Genomic DNA, 22,783 nt, shown 5'->3' with positions numbered 1-22,783 from the left:
ATTTTAAGAACTCTTACCTCCGCGTGTAGGAAATTCTTACATAGCCTCCCACTGAGGTTACCCAGCAAAGTTTCTCCAGGAACCCTTGTCCATCACAAAATCCTATCTTCAGACGTGACATCAGGCTGAGGTGGCTGAGCATGTCTCCAAATGGGCTTGGGCCTTGTAGTCACTTAGAACTTGAAGGATTTCAAAAGGCTGTTAGTATCAGGGCTCTGATTCTCTGACAATACTGTGTCCAAAACTTTTCAGATGAGTAATCCTGGCCCAACTCTCCCACCACCCCCACCTTTGTACTCACTTTGAAGTTGATCTTCTCTCTCTTTGGTTTCATGCAGTTGGCTAGATGAACTGTTTAGTCGATCTAACAGTCCTGGGAGCGGAGAGCCTGGGCCTACACTGTAAACAACTTGTAAACACACTATCCTTTTATTTCTTCTTTTTGTCTGGTGGTGGGCACATGCAAAGGGTTTATTTATTCAATAGATGTCTACTGAGTGTCTGCTGTGTGTAATAGGAGTTGCTGCAGGGATTGCGGACACAGCATTGAACTACAGAAAATCTTACTCTCACGGGACTTAGAGTCCAGAGGGGAAGGTGACAATGATGTCACATAAGGGGAAAGCGTGTAGTATTTTCTGTGGTATGGTTGTGGAGGGCTTCTCTGAGGAAGTGACATTGGAGGAGAGGCCCAAATGAAATGAACAAGCCATTAGAGTATTTCTAGGTAGAGGGAACAGCAAATACAAAGGCCCTGACATAGGTTTCTTGTTGTGTTGGAGGAATTTCAAGGTTACAAGTGTAGGTGGAGAGCAGTCAGCCACGGGAAGAGTTATAGGAAATTGAATAGGTAGCCAGGTGCCAGATCACACAGGTTCTTACTAACATGGTGAGGACTTTTCTTTTAAGGATGTAGGAAAGCCATTGGAGGGGTGATATCATCTGATTTACCTTGTAAGAGGCTCCCTCTGGCTGCTGTAGGGGTGTAAGAGTTCGCAGCAGGGAGACCTGTTAGGAGGCTCTGGTGGTGACCCAGGCAGGTGGATGATGGACTTGGCTGGTAGAGGTGGATGTGTGGAGAAGCAGTTGGATTTGAATATATTTACGGTAAGTAGGGGTAACTTGTGTTCACTGTTTAAGCTAACTCAAAGGCCATTTTCTTTGAGAAATACTTCTTGTACTGTTCTTCCATGCTGGGTTTCCCTCTTCTGTGATTCCCCCAAACAGCCCATGCTCACCTCTGTTAGACACATGATATTGCACTGAAACGCTATGTCCTGTGTTCGTATCTGTCTATGCATTCTGTTGTTTGAGATCCGGGACGACACCTTATTTCTTTCTAGTGCCTGGTACTAAGCCTGCCCATAATTGGTGTTTAATGAATGTCTGTTGAGTAGATATATAAATCAACAAATTAAGAGGAAACATTTGTTAGGAAGAAGGAAATTTATTGGGCGATAGCTGAGTTGAATGTCATACCGTCAGTGGCTGGTAATTTTGGTGGAAAGCTTTTGTGAGCCTCAGCGAGCCTAGGTTTATTTGACTTCATTGTAAGGCTTTTCTCGGGGGTCTTCTTATATATCCCAATCAAACAATTAATTGAAAACATCCTTTCTGGTAAATAAAATCTGGTAAATAAAACAAAAGACACTTCCTGGGTCTAGGACTTTATGATACAACAAATTACTTAATATGCAACTTCTGAAGTTTCATAAAAAAACTTTAACATTTTCTCTACCTTTGAGAGTAGATAGTAATTTGAAGCTTATTGATGGTGGAGGGATAATTATAGATGTGCCATTTGTCTCTCAGCGCCTCTGAAACTGAAGCATTTAAAATGATATGCTATATGTTTATACAGCCCCACAGCCCATGTGTCAAATTTTCCTCTTCTTTGTACATGAGATATAGAAGAAAAAAGTGTCAAAAATGATCTTACTGGAGAAATGCTTTGCTTGTTGTTAATTTTCATGTGGCAATACTATAAAAGGAATGATATGAATATAATTTTGAAATGAAAAAGGGAAGAATAAGGTGAACAGATTTGAGCCAAGGAGTGGGCAGTTGGGGACCAGACTACTTTTCGGGCTTTATTCCTTTTTATTGGCTCACTTTCTGGATTTGACCAGGGAATGTGAGATAAAATACTAGTAAGAATTATCGTTCATTTGTTCATTTACTCAATCAGTAATTAAGCAAACAGTGGCCAAGGCATGGTATTTGCAGTGGGCATACTAAGTGTCGACTGAGGGGGGAGTCTGTCAGCTAGGGTTGATGTTGTTCCATTGCAGATAATAGAAAACCAAATAGAGGTTACTTTTCTCATAAAATGAGGTCAGAGATAGACAGTCCAGGGCAGTCATTACTGTCCCATGAAGGCTCTTTCTGGCTCTCTCTCCTGCCATCCCTTGGATTGTTGCTTTCATTTTCATGTTTGCAAGATGGCTGCTTTACCCTAATACTGTGTTGTGTTCCAGATATTTTTCATGTATTCTTTACGAAGCACGGTGCCCAGCTCATGGGAGGCACTGAAATATTTATTGAGTAAATGAGTAAATGGCAATTCAGTGAAAATATCTGAAGCACAAAAGTGCATAAAAGCAAAAGCTAAGTATTCCAAATTATTTAATAGCCTATCATTGTCAGATGATCTGAGCAATTCATTGTTGCATTGTCGCAGGCTGTGTTCGCCGGACGTAGGCACAGAAGATGTGGTTTGGGGGGCGCCTGGGTGGCGCAGTCGGTTAAGCGTCCGACTTCAGCCAGGTCACGATCTCGCGGTCCGTGAGTTCGAGCCCCGCGTCAGGCTCTGGGCTGATGGCTCAGAGCCTGGAGCCTGTTTCTGATTCTGTGTCTCCCTCTCTCTCTGCCCCTCCCCCGTTCATGCTCTGTCTCTCTCTGTCCCAAAAATAAATAAAAAAAAAAACGTTGGAAAAAAAAAAAAAAAAAAAAAAAAAAAGAAGATGTGGTTTGGGGCACAAGATAGTTATCAGGGATTAGTACCTTGAAACGAAGAGGGCTGGAAGCAGTGGGGAGAAGGTGGTGTGCAGTGAAGGCCCAGCAAAGCTCTAGAACGAGCATTGCCTGTTGTAATTGTCATGCATTGAGTTGAAGTGGCCTGTCCCTACTGACCCTCCCGGCACCCGTCAGTCACCTGATGCAGGCTGCTCTGGGAAGGGCATGGGCTTGAACAAGGTGGCTCTCTGTAGCTCGTACTGGGAGGGAGCTGACAGCTGCCCACTGACGATTATACTCTTCACAGCTGGGCAGCCTGTCTTTTCCTGAAGAATAATCTGGGTGGCATATCTTCATATCTGACATTTCACTTGACTTGTCATAACACAAAAAGCAAATAACAAGATCCAGGAAATAAGAAGAAAGGAGAGAGAGGGCAAGCCATAGAGCTCAGTTCCATAGCGGAAAGCTCAGCTTGAGGAAAGAAAGTGATGGCTGTGGATGCTGCAATCTAGAGGTGACTTTGCCCACACAGACGTAGCATCAGTTAAGGAGGGCTTCTCCTTGGACAGAACTCTGTATTTGTGCAGAGTGTTTCATTGGCAGAAAGTTCTGTTCAAAACTGAATTGACTGAAGGAGTATGGTTTATAGATGGGATTTCTAATGCAAGCTTGCCGTTGTCTCAGCTCTAAATATGCAATCCGTTTGCAGATCCTGAGGAGAGCCGCACCTTGTGGCTGGAAGAAGTAGCCCGTTTCAGGGACTGAATGGTTTGCTTTGTGTGCCTCCATAGAATGGGATCGTGTGGATGCTTCCTTGATTTTAAAGTGCATCAATTATTTTTCCCTGGAATTTCATGATTATATCCATTGTCTGTATATGGATACCTCGCAGTGCTTGCTTACAGTCCTTTTTCTTTGCCTTTCACTTCCCATATGCTTCCCATATATATGTCCTTGGTATACAGTCCCCTCACCTGGTGTGGTTGTCTTGGTCAATTTCTTTTTTTTTTTTTTTTTTTTTTTTTTTTTAATAAATTTTTTTTTTTCAACGTTTTTTATTTATTTTTGGGACAGAGAGAGACAGAGCATGAACGGGGGAGGGGCAGAGAGAGAGGGAGACACAGAATCGGAAACAGGCTCCAGGCTCCGAGCCATCAGCCCAGAGCCTGACGCGGGGCTCGAACTCACAGACCGCGAGATCGTGACCTGGCTGAAGTCGGACGCTTAACCGACTGCGCCACCCAGGCGCCCCTGTCTTGGTCAATTTCTGACTCTCAGATGGCTGCAACTAACCAAGAACCAAGCTGAATTTGGCTCAGAGAGTATTCGCTTTTAAGGAATGAAAGATTCTTGATAAAGTAAATGCGATAGGACCCCAGGGAATGACTCAATAATGGTGTAGATGGTCCCTTTGGCATGAGGTGGCAGAGATATTTGGAAATGGGAGAAGAACAGGAAGAGGGGGCCACACTTGCTTAAACTTAACTCTGTTTAATAGACGACAAATTGATGGTTACCAAAGGGGAGGCGGCAGGGGGATCAGTCAAATAGATGATGGAGGTTAAAGAGTCACTGATCATGGTGAAAACATAAAATAATAAAAAAAGAAAAAAATCCTAAATCAGGTTATACTGTTTGTATGAAATAAAAAAAATACAGTACATTTTGAAATTAATTATCTGGATACAGCGTATTTTGTTTCTGAATATTGCAAATAACAGGTTCCTATTTTCACCAATCATAGTCTTCTTTGTAGACAACCGTGTGAGCATTCTCAGAGCTATCTAAACACAATCATGAAAGCATTTGAGAGGAAAATGGAGTCATTTTGGTGTTGGCATTCTCAAATCAAAACTATTATTAAAGACAATAAAGTCCTTCTGATGAGACCCTAGACATTTTCAACAGTAATCCCTGGTTTTTAATGAGATGACCTTGTTTTGATTTGGTATTTTATCCTTTTCATTGTGTGTTTTATTCTGTTGCTCTTACTCGTGTTATTGCTTTTGAAGATTCTGAATAATGTCTTAATTATTTTGGTAGGAGTTCATCATCAAAAGCAAATTGCTCTTATTAGAAATGTAACTGTTGTGTTTTGCTTTGGGAAGGAATATTTAAAAAGACTCTCCACATTTCTAAATAGGACGGTTTACTTCTGGCCACACGGGATCAGCCACCACCTTTGCGGCCTCCTCGAATGGAATCAAAACCTGTGTGAATTCATTCTGCACATAGACAAGATGAACAGAAATAATGCCTTCTCATTGAAAGCTTTGCATTTTTATTTTAACATACTTGCTTCCCCATTATGAAAATAATGCAACTTAATTTATTATGGGAACTGTGAACAATAGAGAACAACACCTATATGTACAACCTAAAAATCTCCTATAACCCTACTCAGAAAGGGCTGCTGTTAATATTTTGGCGTGTTTCTGATGAGTATGTTAAATTATTTCTATTATGTGTTATATATAATATGTAATGTTTGCATATCTAAAACCGTATAGATAAGTAAACATAATCTCATAATTTGCCCTTTCTACTTAATTATTCAGGGCATTACTGCTTTGTTAGAGCACACTTTCTAGTGGTTGCAAACAATTATGACATGGATGGATCAACTTTCTTTAAGCAATTGCTACTCTTGGATATTAGGTGTTTTCAGTTTTTATTGATGCTTTTGTATAAACACATTACTGTTCATAGTCTTTGAGTTCTAATATTTGTCTTAGAATATATTCCTAGAAGTGCAAGTATTGGGTCAAAAGGTAGACAGATGTTTGCATTGTTTGATACTGTTGACTAATCGTGTTACAGAAAATATAGTCCATTTATATAGTCACTTGCAAAATTAAGAAAGCATATTTCCCGATATCCTCCACAAACCCTGGTTATTGTCATTAAAGAAGAGAGAGGGGGCAACTGGGTGGCTCAGTCGGTTAAGCGTCTGACTTTGGCTCAGGTCATGATCTCTGGTTTGTGGATTCGAGCCCCACATCGGGCTCTGTGCTGACAGCTCAGAGCCTGGAGCCTGCTTCAGATTCTGTGTTTCTCTCTCTCTACTCCTCGTCCACTCACACGTGCACACACTCTCTTTCTCAAAAATAAATAAACATTAAAAAAATTTAAAAAAAGAGAAAACTTGCAGTTGGATAGAGAAATACCAGGGTTACTAACAAGGATGGACATTTTTTTCCTAACTTTATTTGGAAAATGCACTTCTCTTCTTGTTCTTTGCCCTTTTGCTGTTGACACATTTAATGTTTTCTTATTGCATGACCTCTTGAGCTATTAAGAATAGTAACTCATACATGTCACATATGATTTCCAGTTTACCTTTATTTTTGGTGTTATTTGCCTATATGTAACTTTTAATTTTTCTGTAATGTGGTATATCTCTTTTTCCTTCATTATTTCTTTGTTTTTAGGTTTGAATATTTTCATTATACTTGACACCAAAGTTTTCCTCTTGGAAATTTTGGGCCTTAGTAAAGCAAACAGGGCAGCATTTTGGGGGTGCAAATGTAGGCAGGTCGAGAAATATATGTTTACCCCCCCTTTTTTTTTTTTTTTTGGTATCATACTCTGGTCCCAAATGGGTTATTGTTTCATCTTCAGACTTTTATGTAGCATGGAAAAAAAGCAGTACTTTGTGGGTTTTTTTTAGGCTGTTTTAATGCATGCCAATGTTTTTGCTAAGAATTTCATGCCAGATCTTGGAGTGCCTGGCTGGCTCAGTTGGTAGAGCATGCAACTCTTGATCTCAGGGTTTGTGAGTTCAAGCCCCATGTTGGGCACGGAGCTTGCTTAAAGAAAAAAAAAAATTAAAAAAATTTCATGCCAACATCTTGAAAATGTGGGATAACCATGTGATGCAGGGAACATATGCTTTGGACCCAGACCCACCTGAACTGGAATCCTAGTTCTACTTACTAACTGATGGTCTGGGGTAGTTTATGGGGTCTTGAGTTCAGTTTCCTCATCTGAAAAATGAGATCAGTAATCCACCTCATGAGTATGTATGACATACTAGGGTGTATTTTCCCTTCCTCCTTGTCTGTTTTCCTTTCTCCTTCCTTTTCTTCTCTTCTTTCCCTCCCTTCCCTCGCACCCTTTCTTTCCTTGCATATTTACGTTGCATGGGTGAATGAGTAAATAATACTGGAAACTAGAATTTATTCAATAAATAAAAGTCTCTATTAATCTTTTAGGTCATAGGGTATCACGTCTTTATCAGTTTGAAATTTTCTTCGGTGCATCCAAGATTATGCTCCTTTGGTTTCTTAGAACCAATGGATTTACATCATTTGGATTTACTTTGCCCTGGTATTATTACCTTTCTCTTACACTCACTGAAGTTCATCTGTTGTCATTTTATTCCTACCACTTTGGCCTCCAGAGATCTTTGTTTATCTGCAAATGTGAGTTTTGTTTTTTTTTTTTTTTTTTTTTTTTGAGCTTTCCCTTTTCACATAATTTGGAAAAATATTAAGTGCAGAAACTATGATGTAGCCTGGGGAGATGTTTTTTAGACATTGTCATTTATCCAGAGCAGCTGTTGTGTTTCTCTAAATTAAATAAATGGAGTAGTAGCAGAGGTACTTTCTGGGGCATCTTCTCAACTCAAAAATGGCTCCTTAACTGCCTCTTTGACCCACAAAGATGGGCCCCTGCAGCCATGTTTGCACTATGTGATCCCTGCCCTCTAGACCATTGCTGATTGCACCTGAGGGATCCAATCAGACAACAGCTCTTGGAGCTAAAGATCTGGAACTGAGGGACGCTACCTTTTTCTGCTTTTCAGAATGTAAACTCAGGGTTGTAAAGTGGCCATCATGCACAGTTGTGTGACCTGAGAAACAGCAAAATGGAAATGCCAGGAAGAGCCAGAGAAAGAGAGAGAGAGAGGGGGAGAGAGAGAGAGACAGAGAGAGAGAGAGAGAGAGAGAGACAGACAGAGGGGAGGAGGAAGGAGAAAAGGAAAACATACAGAGAGAAGCCATGAGGACTTTTTAGGCCTTGATCTCAGTCCCTTCGGGAGGCCAGATTGCATTTCTGCACTTGGAGTTCATGAGTTATCCCTTCATCATTATGACAACTTCTCATTTTTCTTAATCTAGCTCCAATTAGCTTCTCTCAGATGCAGCTAAAGAGACCTTTATCTTTTTCTCTTTTAGCTCAACTATGTACCATTGGGTGAGTCTTTATCTATGTCTTCTATTTGATTCCAGAAAGTGTTGTGGGATTTTTTTTTTTTTTTTACCTCAGTGCCTGGGGTTCGTTATCTCGCCCCTTCAAAGAATGAAGAGGTGGACACAAAATGAGCAGCAGGCAGAAATGTATTAGAGTATAAGATTAGAAAGGAAGCACAGTAGGAAAGCTCTCTTTACAGAGAGGTGGCATTTGAAGGTGAATGTCCGTGACCATAGGCAAGGGCCCTTGTTTTATAAGGTTCTGGTCAGCGCTCCCCTACCCTTCCCCCTCGGTTCTTCTCAGGTTCTACCCTTACTGACTGGACAACTCTGGCTTGAGTGCTGGGTTGTCCATTGCTGACTGGCTCACTCCATTGTGTGGAGTCAGACTATGGTCATACTGTCCCTGGGTTAACATAAGTTTTATGGTTTACTTATTTTAGTTAGGTATTTTGATTGTCAGATTCCTGAGGGGAACCTGAGGGGGAATACGAGGTGTCTGTTACATTTTTAAGAGGAACCTTATGCCCAAGGGGGTTTCCTATGGTCAGATGCTCCCAGCATTATTCCAAAATGTGTGTTTTTCCCCACCCAGGGCCCTTAGGTCCTAACCTTGCCCTCTCTGCCTGCTAGAATCCTATCTTTTCCTATCATAAGAGTATTCCCAAAAGGACTTCCTCTTTCTCCCATTTCCTATAAATTGCTGTCTTCATTTATGATGATTCTCTAAAGCCAGATAGAACCATTTGCACACAAGAACATGTCCACCTTGGGTTTGTCTCCCGTGAGTATTAATCATAATGACATCCTACCTGGATAAAGTTGAACTGAGCTATTTCTGTGCTTATTTTATAAAGAGACTGTAGGAGGGATGACAACGATCTTGGAGCTTGATTACATTTGGTTCTCTTTGTGCCGATCCTTGTTCCCATTTCCTAGGGCCTTGCTTTACACACCTGTGCTTGTCAGAGTTGTAAAACTTGAGTTTAGATATGTTGTCTGATGCCTGTCAAGTTCATATTTTGTTCTCTGAGAATTGTCAGGCCCATCTCAAAGCATCCTGTGACTTTGTCCCTCTGATCACAGCTTTTTAGACCAATTGTCTCGACTCACGCTGTGGCATTTAGACTTTGTCTCCCAGAGATGTAAAATGGTAACTCAGGGATGTTAGTGAGTTAGTTGGAGCTGGGTGTTAAGACTGAATGGTTATATCAAACTGGAGCACTGCAGCTGGGTCAGCTGTGATCAGCCAGAATCTTGAAGCCAGGAATGCCTGTGTACCAAGAGAGAATATTTGAAAAGACTGCACAGAGAGAATCTGAGATGAGCTATGTTGTATAATAAAGAATTTGGCCCTGGGGTGCCTGGGTGGTTCAGTCAGTTAAGCGTCTGACTTCAGCTCAGGTCATGATCTCACAGTTCGTGGGTTCGAGCCCCGCATCGGGCTCTGTGCTGGCAGTTCAGAGCCTGGAGTCTGCTTCGGATTCTGTGTGTGTCTCTCTGCCCCTCCCCTGCTCACGCTCGTTCTCTCTCTCTCTCTCTCTCTCTCAAAAATAAAGTAAACATTAAAAAAGAAAAAGAATTTGGCCCTTGTTCTGGGTTCTGAGCACAGACATAGAGCTTCTAAACTCTTGGAATTTCCCAAGTGATAGAAGTGTCTTTGTTATTCATGAGTCCCTTGGATCAGCCCCTGGACCTGAATTTATGCAAATGAAATGTCTCAAGATTAGCCTCTCAAGTAGTCTCAGGACTGGGGCTGGCCAGCAGAAAGACCAACTATATGATTAGAAGGTTGGGACTTTGAGCAGTCTGACACATATAAAGAAGTGAAGGGCTAGAAATGGAGTTCAGTCACATGGCTGATGATTTAATCAATCCGGCCTATATAATGTAACCCCAGTAAACATTCTGGACCCTGAATCTCAGGGGAGCTTTCAAATAGATAAACATATCCATGTGCCAGGAAGGCCACATGTCTGGATTCCATGGGAAGAGCATGGATACTCTGGGTTTAGGAACTTCCCAGACCTTGGCCTTTGTGTCTCTTTGTTTAACCAGTCCTGATCTGTATCCTTTATAAGAAAACTGTAATAATCAATGTAGTACTTTTCTGAGTTCTGTGAGTCAGTCTAGCAAATTAGCTAGCCTGAGGGGGTTTGTGGGAGCCCCTGAATTTGTAGCCAGCCAGTCAGAAGTACAGGTGGCCCAGGGACCACCGATGTCTGACTGGCAATAAAATGAGGGTTGTGTTGTGGAGGACTCAGCCCTTAACTTGTGGGTCAGTGCTGCTTCCAGATAGTTAGTGCCAGAATTAATGTGCAGATGTCAGCTGGTGCTAGAAAAGCTCTCCTACAGCCCCAGAGAATCATGAAGAATAACTTCAAATCGTGATGTTTTGATTTTAGCCCCTTCTGATTTTAGCATATTTTTTGTATGCTCTCTCTCTCTCTCTGGTGGTTGTTCATATCCTTATATGATTTGCAATTTTTTAAACTTAATTTTATTTTTATTTATTTATTTATTTATTTATTTATTTATTTATTTTTAATATGAAATTTATTGTCAAATTGGTTTTCATACAACACCCAGGGCTTATCCCAACAGGTGCCCTCCTCAATGCCCATCACCCACTTTCCCCTCCCTCCCACCCCCCATCAACCCTCAGTTTATTCTCAGTTTTTAAGAGTCTCTTATGGTTTAGCTCCCTCCCTCCTCCCTCTCTAACCTCTTTTTTTTTTCCTTCCCCTCCCCCATGGGTTTCTGTTAAGTTTCTCAGGATCCACATAAGAGTGAAAACATATGGTATCTGTCTTTCCCTGTATGACTTATTTCACTTAGCATAACACTCTCCAGTTCCATTGACATTGCTACAAAAGGCCATATTTCACTCTTTCTCATCGCCACGTAATATTCCATTGTGTATATAAACCTCAATTTCTTTATTCATTCATCAGTTGATGGACATTTAGGCTCTTTCCGTAATTTGGCTATTGTTGAAAGTGCTGCTATAAACATTGGGGTACAAGTGCCCCTATGCATCAGTACTCCTGTATCCCTTGGGTAAATTCCTAGCATTGCTATTGCTGGGTCATGGGGTAGATCTATTTTTAATTTTTTGAGGAACCTCCACACTGTTTTCCATAGTGGCTGCACCAGTTTGCATTCCCACCAACAGTGCAAGAGGGTTCCCGTTTTCTTCACATCCTCGCCAGCATCTATAGTCCCGATTTGCTCATTTTAGCCACTCTGGCGTGAGGTGGTATCTGAGTGTGGTTTTGATTTGTATTTCCCTGATGAGGAGTGACATTGAGCATCTTTTCATGTGCCTGTTGGCCAATTTGCAATTTTCAAAAAAAAATTTTGTTTAATGTTTATTTACTGTTGAGAGAGAGAGACAGAGTGTGAGTTGGGGAGGGGCAGAGAGAGAGGGAGACACAGAATCTGAAGCAGGCTCCAGGCTCTGAGCTGTCTGCACAGAGCCCGACACAGGGCTCGGACCCATGAACTGTGAAATCATGACCAGAGCCGAAGTCAGATACTTAACAACTGAGCCACCTAGGCACCCCTGATTTGCAATTTTTGATTGTGAGTTTATCTTTAACTTGGTTTCATCATGTTGTCAATGTCTGAGTTGCAGTGAGTTAGAAACATCATTTCAACATGACTTTATTGGCTTCTGTCAGTTCTTCATGTTTCAGCACTTCTAGACCAGATTTCTTGTGTTAGTTTCTTTGTTTGAAATTCCTGCCATGTGTAGAATCCTTGCAACTCCAGGTACTGATTCTATTACTATATAACAAACTATCCCAGAACCTATGGATCAAAACAACAATTTATTATTATATCTTGACTCTACCCATGCATGTAGGGCAATATTGGGTTTTAAAAGTGCTTTTAGGAGACTTTCTCTTTTTCCCCAGGTTTCTGTGACATTTTGCCTTCCATAGGGACGGAGTCTAATTTCTATTTCATGGACTGGATGCCTGGGACTAGTTTCTGGTTCTCTGTAGGGGTCTTAGTTCTAGCATCACTCTCTCAAACCTGAACCCCATGCAGTTCAGTTATCTCCTAAAGCCTACTTTTGGGTGCAGTACCACTTGGGGCTGCTGGAGTGCCAGGTGTTAGCTATCTTCACCTGGATCTTGAACTTCTACGGTGTGTAATGGGAAGGTGGCCCATATCAGGCCCAAATCTACCAGGTATCTAGTGATGTCCTTGATAGTTGTTCTTCAGTGGATCTTCTTTTCCAAGGGGTTTTGTCCAGTTTTCCAAACATCTTACTTTTTCTTTCATATTTATTTGATTACCAATCTCAAATCTGTTTTCACGGTTTTAAAATTGAAGTATACTTGACATACCATGTTTCAGGTGTATGACACAGCGATTCAGTAATTCTATATACATTATGCTGTGTTCACAAGTGTAGCTATCATCTGTCACCATACAATACTATTACCATACCATTGACTGTATTCCCTATGCTGTAACTTTTATTTCCATGACTTATACCTTCCATAACTAGAAAGCTTTATCTCCCTTTCCTTTCACCCATTTTTCCCATTCCACCCCCCACCCCCAGTAACCACCACTTTGTTCTCTGGATTTGTGAGTCTGTTTCTGCTTTTTTTGTTTAGATTCCACATATAAGTGAGTATTTCTCTGATTCATTTCACGTAGCATAATATCCTCTAGGTCCACCCATATTTTCATAAACGGCAAGATCTCATTATTTTATTAAGACTGCATAATATTCTGTTGTGTATATTGTCTATATACAATTGTATATTGTATATATTGTCTATTGTATGTATATACCACATCTTTATCCATTCACCTATTCATTCATCTATCAAGCAATAAATTGTTTCCATATATTGGCTATTGTAAATAATCCTGCAATAAACATGGGAGTGCATATATATTTTCAATATATTTTCAAATTAGCGTTTCTCTTTTTTTTTTTTTTAAGGGGACTAAATATCCAGTAGTGGAATTACTTGATCGTATGGTATTTCTACTTTTCAGTTTTTAGGAACCTCCATACTGTTTTCCACAGCTGTTGAACTAATTTACATTCCTGCCATCAGTGTATAAAGGTGCCCTTTTCTCTGCGTCCTCACCAGTACTTGTTATTTCTTGTCTTTTGGACACTTGTCATTCTGACAGGTGTGAGGTGATATCTCATTGTGGTTTTGACTTGCATTTCCCTCATGTTTGTGATGTTGAGTATCTTTTCATGTGTCTGTTGGCCATCTGGATATCTCCTTTGGAATAATGTCTATTCAGGTCCTCTGCTCATTTTAAAATCAGTTTGTTTGTTTGTTTGTTTATTTATTTTTTTTATTAAAAAAAATTTTTTTTAACGTTTATTTATTTTTGAGACAGAGAGAGACAGAGCATGAACAGGGGAGGGTCAGAGAGAGGGAGACACAGAATCAGAAACAGGCTCCAGGCTCTGAGCTGTCAGCACAGAGCCCGACGCGGGGCTTGAACTCACGGACCGCGAGATCATGACCTGAGCTGAAGTCGGCCGCTTAACCGACTGAGCCACCCAGCCGCCCCTGTTTGTTTGTTTATTTATTCAGTGTTAAGTTGTACAAATTCTTTTTATATTTTGGATGTTAACCCCTTATCAGATATATCATTTGCAAATACCTTCTTTTCAGTAGTCTGCCTTTTTGTTTTGTTGATTAGTTCCTTCGCTGTACAAAACCTTTATTTTGGTGAAGTACTCAATAGTTTATTTTTACTTTTGTTTCCCTTGCCTGTGGAGACATACCTAGAAAAATGTCACTACGGCCCAAGAGATTACCGCCTTTTTTTTTTTTTTTTTAAAGTTCTATAGTTTCAGGTCGCATTAGGTCCTTAATCCATTTTGAGTTTATTTTTGTGTAAGACAGTGGTCCCGTTTCATGCTTTTGCTTGTAACTTTCCAGTTTTCCCAGCACCATTTACTGAAGGGACCATCTATTCCCCATTTCATGTTCTTACCTCATTTGTCATAGATTTGTTGACCATATACATGTGGGATTATTTCTGGGCTCTCTATTCTATTCCATTGATCTATGTGTCTATTCTGTGCCAGTATTATACTGTTTGATTACTAAAGCTTTGTAGTATATCTTGAGATCTGGAATTGTGATACCTCCAGCTTTGTTCTTTCTGAAGATTGCTTTGTCTATTCAAGGTCTTTTGTGATTCCAAACAAATTTTATAATTATTTGCTCTACTTCTGTGAAAAATACTATTAGTATTTTGATAAGGATTTATATTGAATCTGTAGATTGCTATGGATAGTATGGACATTTTAACAATATTAATTCTTCTATGAGTGTGAAATATCTTTCCATTTGTTTGTGTCCTCTTCACTTTCTTTCATCAGTGTTTTATTATTTTCTGAGTACCATATCTTTCACCTCTTTGGTTACATTTATTCCTAGGTATTTTATTATTTTTGGTGCATTTGTAAAGGGGATTGTTTTCTCAGTTTATCTTTCTGCTATTTCATTATTAGTGAATAGAAATGCAACAGATTTCTGTATATTAGTTTTGTGTCCTGGAACTTTATTGAATTAATTTCATTTGTTCTAATAGTTTTTTTTTTTTTGTCAAGTCTTCAGGGTTTTCTTTCTTTCTTTCTTTTTTTAATCTTTATTTATTTTTGAGAGAGAGAGAGAGAGAGTGAACAGGGGAAGGGCAGAGAGAGAGGGAGACACAAAATCCGAAGCAGGCTCCAGGTTCTGAGCTGTCAGCACAGAGCCTGACATGGGGCTTGAACTCACAAAAGTGAGTTCATGACCTGAGCTGAAATTGCATGCTTAACTGACTGAACCACCCAAGTGCCCCCAGGGTGTTCTATATATAGTATCATGTCATCTGCAAATAGTGATGGTTATAAATTTTCCTTTCCAATTGGATGGCGTTTATTTCTTTTTCTTGTCTGATTGCTGCAGCTAGGACTTCCAGTGCTATGTTGAATAAAACTAGTGAGAACGGCCATCCTTGCATTTCTAGCAGGGGGCACCTAGGCAGGGCAGGAGGAGCAATGGGCAGGTGCAGGCTGGGGAGTTCTGGGGTGTTTTGTTTTGCGCGGGGGTGCCTTCACTTGGTTTTTTACCTGTCTCTGTGGATTGATATACAGTTCTAGCTGATTAGTTATCAGTTTCAATCATTTTAATTTCTTCACACTTTTATTTAGATTAGAAGAGGTTAGGTCTAATATCCTGTTCCTTTACCTTACATTTCAGAAATTGTATATACTTGCCAGAGATTCTTATTTAATCTTTGCTTTTGCTTCTTCCCTTCCTGAATGCCTATGCTAAGATTGATACTACCCCAGTAAAATGGATTCCTCAAGGATTACTGCTAAAGTTAATTTGTGCATTATCATTACTTCATCTGCAGCATAGTCTGTGTGCTCTTTGATTTACAACACTCTGCATTCTATTGTTGCATCTGAAGTGATGCCTGCAAATGTTTTTATGATTTCGTTACATGAGAGATTGTAGACTAATTTTTAATTTACCTCTTAGTGTTCCCATAAGATTGACATACTATAGAATGAAACTCAATTCTTTGTTTAATTCCAGCTGTCAACTGGGAACCAGGCAAACAATACACTACTGAAAGAGAATTAGAACATCTGCCTAGAGTCCCTTAGTTAATGGTAAGTCACTAACACAAAGTTTTTTAATAAATTGAAATTACAAGTTGCATTGCAGACCATTTATATTTCTACCCTGTGGTGCATGTAAAATATGAACCAATACACAGGAATCTGTGTCTCCACATTAATGGCCCGTATTTGTTACAAAGGGCCACCAAGCAACTTTTAATAGTACCATTTGTCCAAGGCTACTTTTCCTCTCTAAACAAAGGATGATCGTGCTTTCCAAACCAAACTCAAGATACACTGACTGAGAGAATTGTAGTTTTGAGAACAAGGAGAAAACATTATCAAAAGAATTCCAGCTCGTGTGGTCATGATAGCTCTTAAAATGATGTGTTATGTCTTCCTACTTCTCATTCTGTTTCAGTGCATGCTGCTGCTGCTATTTGGTCTAAGTCGTTACCTGTTTCACTTCTAAGGCTAGATGTTTCCCAGATAATGATGATGTGAGTTCAAGGAAGTAGAAGCTAGGTCATTTAAGAAAAATGTAACTTTTTCTAAAAGCTAACACAGAGAAACTGCCATATATAAAAATGGAGATGAACTTTACATTAGAAAACCAATTCTAATTTTAACACATTATGATTCCAACCTGTTTGATTCTAGACTCTGTACTCTAATTCTGATGTCAAGCAGCAAAATAGGGGAAGGAAGCAAACATAACTTGACCACTCTGAGCCTTAGTTTCTTTTTCTATAAAAGAAAAGTAACAGTACCTCATGGCTTTGCTGTATACAGGGATTGAATTAGATAATGTATGATAAAGCAATGTATACACAAAAGACGATCTATACATTTTTTTCCCTCCTTCTGTCTAGCCCCATCCTTCATGGGAGGTGATTGGTTTATGTAGATTTCAAAAACTTAGTTGTGATAGCAAAATTATAATTAAACAGATGGGATTTCCAGATGTGCCCAAATGTCAATGAAGCCAATATTTAAGCAGAGCTCTCATGGACTGAATTATAATTCCATAAGCCTCGGATAATTGAGAATTGACTGTAAAGTGAGAATCACTGTATGTTTTGCATTATGCCCCTGCATTAACAGGGACTGAAAAACTGAAGGTTTAGAGGTAAGTGAAATAGCCTGGCACCTGTAATATTTAAGGTGGAAGATAACGTTAACAAACAGCACAGTGCTGGTATTAATTGTTTGAGAAAGGTCTGATTTATCTCTCTGGAAAATTTCCTGCTGTTAATGGAAATTATCACCAGAGTATGGATTCTCTAAGGTGTTCAGTAATTGCTCAATTATCTCTAATGCTCCATCCTGGCCTTTTAATATAGACTGTTCCACATTTTCAGTTGTTCCAGGCTGTACCCAAATCTCAGGTATTTGCAGCAACAGGCATTATAGAGACAGTGCAAGTCAGACTCCCCAGATAATCCCAAATTTCATTTTAACTTTCAGATTCTTCCTCCACCAAACTTTTCGTTAGAATATCAAAGGCAGTGGATGGGGGAAACGGTGCATTTCTGAGTCTACTAGAGGTGATAATTGTAAATGACATGGCCTCAATATTACAAGCTATAGATAGAGGTAATATTCAAAATCATTCCTTTAACTCCAGGTACTGATTATCTACTGCTATATAATAAGCCACTCCAAAACATACAACTTAAAGTAACAATTTATTATTATCTCTCATGGTTTTGTGTATCAGCCAGGCTCAGCTTGGGGTCTCACATGCAGTTGAAGTCAAACAGAGGCTGAGGTTGAAGGTTCAGTTGAGCCGGAATGTCACATGGCTAGCAGTTGATGCTGACTGCTGAGAGCTCAGCTGGGCCTCCCATGTACTTACCCATGAACTTTCCAAGTTCTCAGAGGAGTAGCCCCAGAGAGACCTTCTAAGAGGCTCAGGTGGGGGCTGCAAGGCTTCTTTTTTTTAAATGTTTATTTACTTATTTTGAGAGAGAGAGAGAGAGAGAGAGAGAGAGAGAGAGAGAGAGAGAGAGAAAACCAGCAGGGGAGGGGCGGAGAGAGAGAAAAACTCCCGACGTGGGGCTTGAACTCATGAAACTGTGAGATCATGACCTGAACTGAAACCAAGAGTCAGACCCTCAACTGACTGAGCCACCCAGGTGCCCCTGCAAGGCTTCTTCTAATCTTGTCTTAGAAGTCCCAGAGTGTCACTTCTGCCACATTCTATGGGCTGAGCAGGTCACAAAGGCCACCCTCAGGTAGAGTGATGAGACTTCACTTCTTGATGGGGAAATGGCAGGATCACATTGCAGAAGAGCACATTTGATGGGAGATACTGTGGTAGCCGTCTTTGGAAAATACAGTCTGCTACACTCAGTTCATCTATTCCTCTTCATCTGCCAACACAGCTCACCTGTATCAGGAATGCTTCTGGGCTCCAGCTTGTTTAGTTACTTTCTTCATTTACTTGTGAACACAGAACAAGTCACAGTTACTAAAACGCATAGAGGAAGTCAGAGGGTATTAGTGTCACAAATAAATCATGTTTATTTCACAGACCAGATTTTGCATTCTTGTTCTTGGTGCCAGTGTCTTTTTTTTTTTTTTTTTTGATTAATTTTTTTAATGTTTATTTTTGAGGAGAGAGAGAAATAGAACATGAGCGGTGGAGGGGCAAAGAGTGAGGGAGACACAGAATCCAAAGCAGGCTCCAGGCTCTGAGCTGTCAGCACAGAGCCCAATGCAGGGCTTGAACTCATGAACCGCAAGAACATGATCTGAGCTGAAGTCAGCTGCTTCACCGACTGAGCCACCCAGGTTCCCCCTTGGTGCCAGTGTCTTGATCAATATGACATTCACAATTCTGTATTTATATCTACTTTGACCATTAAAATCCTTTAGTCTTCCTCACTTCTGCTTTGACCTTTTTGTGTTAAAAATGCTTGACTTACTCCTGATCCCTGATATCCAAGACACCTCTGTTTTCAGTGTTTGGCTTTTAGACCTTTGGATTATACCTGACAACTGCTAGCTTATATTCTAAAGCTTCTGTCTTTACCTCTTGGCTTACAGATAATTGTCTCTGATGTAGTGGAAACCTTCACATAAGCCCCGCTTCTGCGCAGTCCTTTTGAGGCTTTAATTTTATTACCCTGATCCTGTTTGTGTCCACCTCCATCAGGTTGGAGGTATATTTATGCCTATAATCTGAATTTTTCCTTTCAGTGAAAAACAAAGACTCCTTGCCACACAACTTTTGGTGTCAGTGCCTTAAGGCTTCCTAATGTCTTCAATCTTTGACACCTCCTAAATTCTTAGGCTGTTAGTCTCTCCAGAGTTTGATGTTTCTGTATTTGAATGACTCAGGAGATATATTTTCTCTATTCTCAGTATTTAGTGTGTTTCAGCAACGATTCAACAAAAGCTTCTGTTACTCATTTAACATATTGATGGAGATACTTTTAGGAATGGAGGTAGGGGAAATCCCAAGGGTTTGTGTAAGTGTTTTAACAGACTGAAAATAACGGATGCAAATGGAACATAATTGGATAAATGCTCAGAATCTATAACCTGTACTGACTCTTCATGGGTTTCGAACCTTGGATGGGATGATAGTTAAAGTCTGTTGGTAATTACAAACTAGGTTCCCCCCCCCCCAGGAGTTTTCATTTTGGAAGTTTCGTATTAAATTTCTTTATACTTGCATCATCTAAAGTCTCTATTTTGTATAGATAGAAATATTGTGTAGAATGTCTTTTCTAATTTGGGAAAACTGGAAATGTTTTACTTTATTAGATAACAGTTTTATTGACCTTCTTTTAATTTTACATTAAATTTTAGGGGCGCCTGGGTGGCGCAGTCGGTTAAGTGTCCGACTTCAGCCAGGTCACGATCTCGCGGTCCGTGAGTTCGCGCCCCGCGTCGGGCTCTGGGCTGACGGCTCGGAGCCTGGAGCCTGTTTCCGATTCTGTGTCTCCCTCTCTCTCTGCCCCTCCCCCGTTCATGCTCTGTCTCTCTCTGTCCCAAAAATAAATAAAAAACGTTGAAAAAAAATTTAATTTTACATTAAATTTTAAAGTTTTTTTTTTTTTTTTTTTTTAATTTATCATCTGTCACGTCTTAGTCCATAGTAGGAGTCTGTGAAAATGTTGGTGAGGGGCATCGTTAAGACAAATAGTCCTTGCCCTCAGTGATTTTTGGTGCAATATAAAGGGTAATATGCTTATCCAAATAGTCAGGATACAAGCACTGTATTGATGTTTGTTATTGAGAAATACAATTTTTGTTAGGTGCTTTGAGAAATAGGCTGTAATTTGCTGGGGACGACGGGGACTAAAAAGCGCATTCCAAGTGGAAAGAATGGCTTGAATAAAGGTAGAGAGGCAGGTCCATACAGGTCCTTTTAGAAGAATGGTAACTAGATGGGTTTTGATAGGATAAAAGATAAATTTAGGGAAATAATGGGCTATATTAGATTTGAACCATTTGGAAATGGCTTTGAATGTGTTAATTGAGGGCATCTGTATTATTCCGTAGGCAGTGATGGCTACTGAAAAATTTTCTGTCACGTTAGGCCACTTGTCCAATTAACTCAAATTGGGAAAGGTATTCACAGTGCATTTGCGGTGGGGAGCTTCAGGAGTTCCAGAGTAGTGGCAGAATTGGCTTGCTGAAATCTTGCAGTGTTATAGCATATATGGTTTGGCCTTGATGGCAGTGAAGGATGCTGGGAGATTGAGCTAGTAGGAAAGGGTAGGAATCGAGAAAATTAGGTCTAGTTGAACTAATGTGGAAATAGAGCTAGCCTTGAGATAAAGGTCCACAGCCTGAATATCAGAGAACAAAGGGAAGTGTCAATGAATGTCTTGATCCTAGAAAGCCTTGCTTCTAGAAAACTTCAAACAGCATGAAAACAGAGTCAATTGGGAGGCACCACCTTATTCTTGGTAGGTTTATCCAATTTGAAATAGGACCCCAAGCAGAGGCTGTAGATACAGAATCAGTCTTCAACTAGTGGTGGAAGGTTCTAGTAAGGGTCAGTTCATTTGAAGAGTTCTAACTAAAAGGTAGAGTTCAGGCACATGCTGCATGGTGGTTAAGTGTTGGGATTTTGCAGTCAGGTGACCTAGGTTCAAATATTAATTGAGCCATTTTTTTAGCTGTTGAATCTTGGGCATATTCCTTCACCTTTCTGAATTTTGTTTCTCTTTTCTGTTAATGGAGAAAGTGTCCATGTCATAGATTTATTGTGAGGATTAGATGATATAATTTCACACAGTGCCTGGCACATTCCAAGCATTCAGTAAGTGTTTAGCGTGCTGGCTTGTCTGCTGTCGAATCGGCATCAGTACTACCCCCTTGAAAGTTCTCTGCATGCTGTAGGAGAAGCTGGAGATTGCACTTCCCATACTCTCCTTCTGTCTTTAAATCTTGGTTATGGTGTTTCCAAGAGAAACACTTGGGTGAGATTTGGAAGGTAAGAGAAGAAAGCCCCAGTCTTTGGAGGCTGTGCAGCTGGAAACATGGACAGAGAAATTCCTAGAGCTTTCCAGCGAGCCCTGAAAAACCACGCACATTAGTGCTGCAGGCAGAGGTGGCTGGTGGTAGCTTTGCCAGCCCTCTCCAACCTGTCTCTTCTAGCAGGTGTGTTAACTTCTAAATCCCTGTATTAAAATACTTCTACCAGGAATACACAGAGTAGCTTCTGTTTTTCCTACTCAACCTTGGTATAAGTAGCTCTTGTTGTTATTAATCCTGCAAGGTAGGGCTTGTGCTCCAGAAAGGGAAAGTGGAGGACAAATTAGGAAACCAGGGTGGAAGCTTATTCGCAGGTCAGATGCTGGAGCAATGGGCCTAATGTTGGTGGACAAGGAGCTCCTCAATGCTCCTTTCAGCCCAGGCACCAAATGAACTATAACCTTAGCTTGGGTACTGGCTGATGGACGGTAGCATGGTAAGGACTGTAGTATGGTTGTCCAGAGGCTGACAACCTCTTGTCAGCCTCTTGCCTTGTCCAGAGGCAAGAGAAGTAGGTTTACTTAAGACAATGGGAAGCATTTGAAACAGAGGACCAGGCTATGGCAAAAAAAAGCAAGGACAGGAATGTGGGGGAAAGGTGTCAAATCCTGGAGGAGCCTCCAAGTAAGTGTCAACATTGGGGTCAAGAATCAGAAACATCACAAATGGAATAGGAAAACAGGAAGCTTTGTGCTTAGGAAGGTGGGGCTGGAAAATAGCTAACAGTGCCAGCATGCATGTGATGTTTCTTCTCATGGGGTGGGGGTGGGGGGCGCTGTGATGTGTATATGGAACACCTAAAGTCTAGGGACCAAGTGTGGAGTGGATTGGAAAGCCACATTGTTTAGGGCAGTAAGATGAAACTTAGAGCCTGCTGGATGATGTTTCTTAGACTAATCATACCCTGGAAACCTTGATGAGAACTGACTCAGGGCTGGGTAGGGCTTGCAGGGCCCCTGTACCGGGGTGGGATGAGTGAAGGCAAGGACCAGCACGCAGCAGATCCAGGGCTCAGGCTTTGTGACGGCCAGTTAGGGGATCCTTCTGTGGCTCCACAGATGTTGGAACACATCTATTGAAGGAATATAAAATAAAACTTGAAATTATGTAGGTTACTTGTCACTTTTTATAGACGGCACCACAAAATTTATCAATTGCATTTCTAAGAAAATAGCATCTCATTTTGTGCTTCACCTCAGCATTTTCTAGTGTAATGCTCAGAGAATCATCCATAGACATTTTTCACCGAACACAGACTCTGAATTTATTATAAAATGTCATTCATTTTTATTTTAAAGATGACACTTGCCCAGAAGGTCTAACAATTTTTACCGCTACTCTTTGTGAATCTGAGAGTTCTGTTTTCTTTCAACTAACTGACTTTTAGTCAATTAGCTTTCTTGTGGAGTTTTCCAATAAACATTATTGGAAAAATATTTTTTATGAGAAAATATTCAAATACATTTACAAGTACATAAAAAAAAGAGGCTTGTATGAGCGACTCAGCATCAATATCTTC

General features: G+C 40.4%; 1 long non-coding RNA gene across 2 annotated transcripts in view; it reads left to right on the top strand.

Annotated features, from left to right (window-relative positions):
* The window catches only part of LOC131511730 (uncharacterized), a 356,942-nt gene that overhangs the window by 40,166 nt on the left and 293,993 nt on the right, over positions 1 to 22,783 (top strand). For both annotated transcript variants that reach the window (XR_009261694.1, XR_009261695.1), the window contains exon 2: positions 15,743 to 15,819. This is a non-coding gene — a long non-coding RNA (uncharacterized LOC131511730). The remainder of the gene's footprint in view (positions 1 to 15,742; positions 15,820 to 22,783) is intronic.

This window comes from Neofelis nebulosa, chromosome 5 (genome assembly GCF_028018385.1).
Source record: "Neofelis nebulosa isolate mNeoNeb1 chromosome 5, mNeoNeb1.pri, whole genome shotgun sequence".
In the NCBI taxonomy this organism is placed as follows: Eukaryota; Metazoa; Chordata; class Mammalia; order Carnivora; family Felidae; genus Neofelis; species Neofelis nebulosa.
This window is presented reverse-complemented; position numbering and strand designations above follow the sequence as displayed.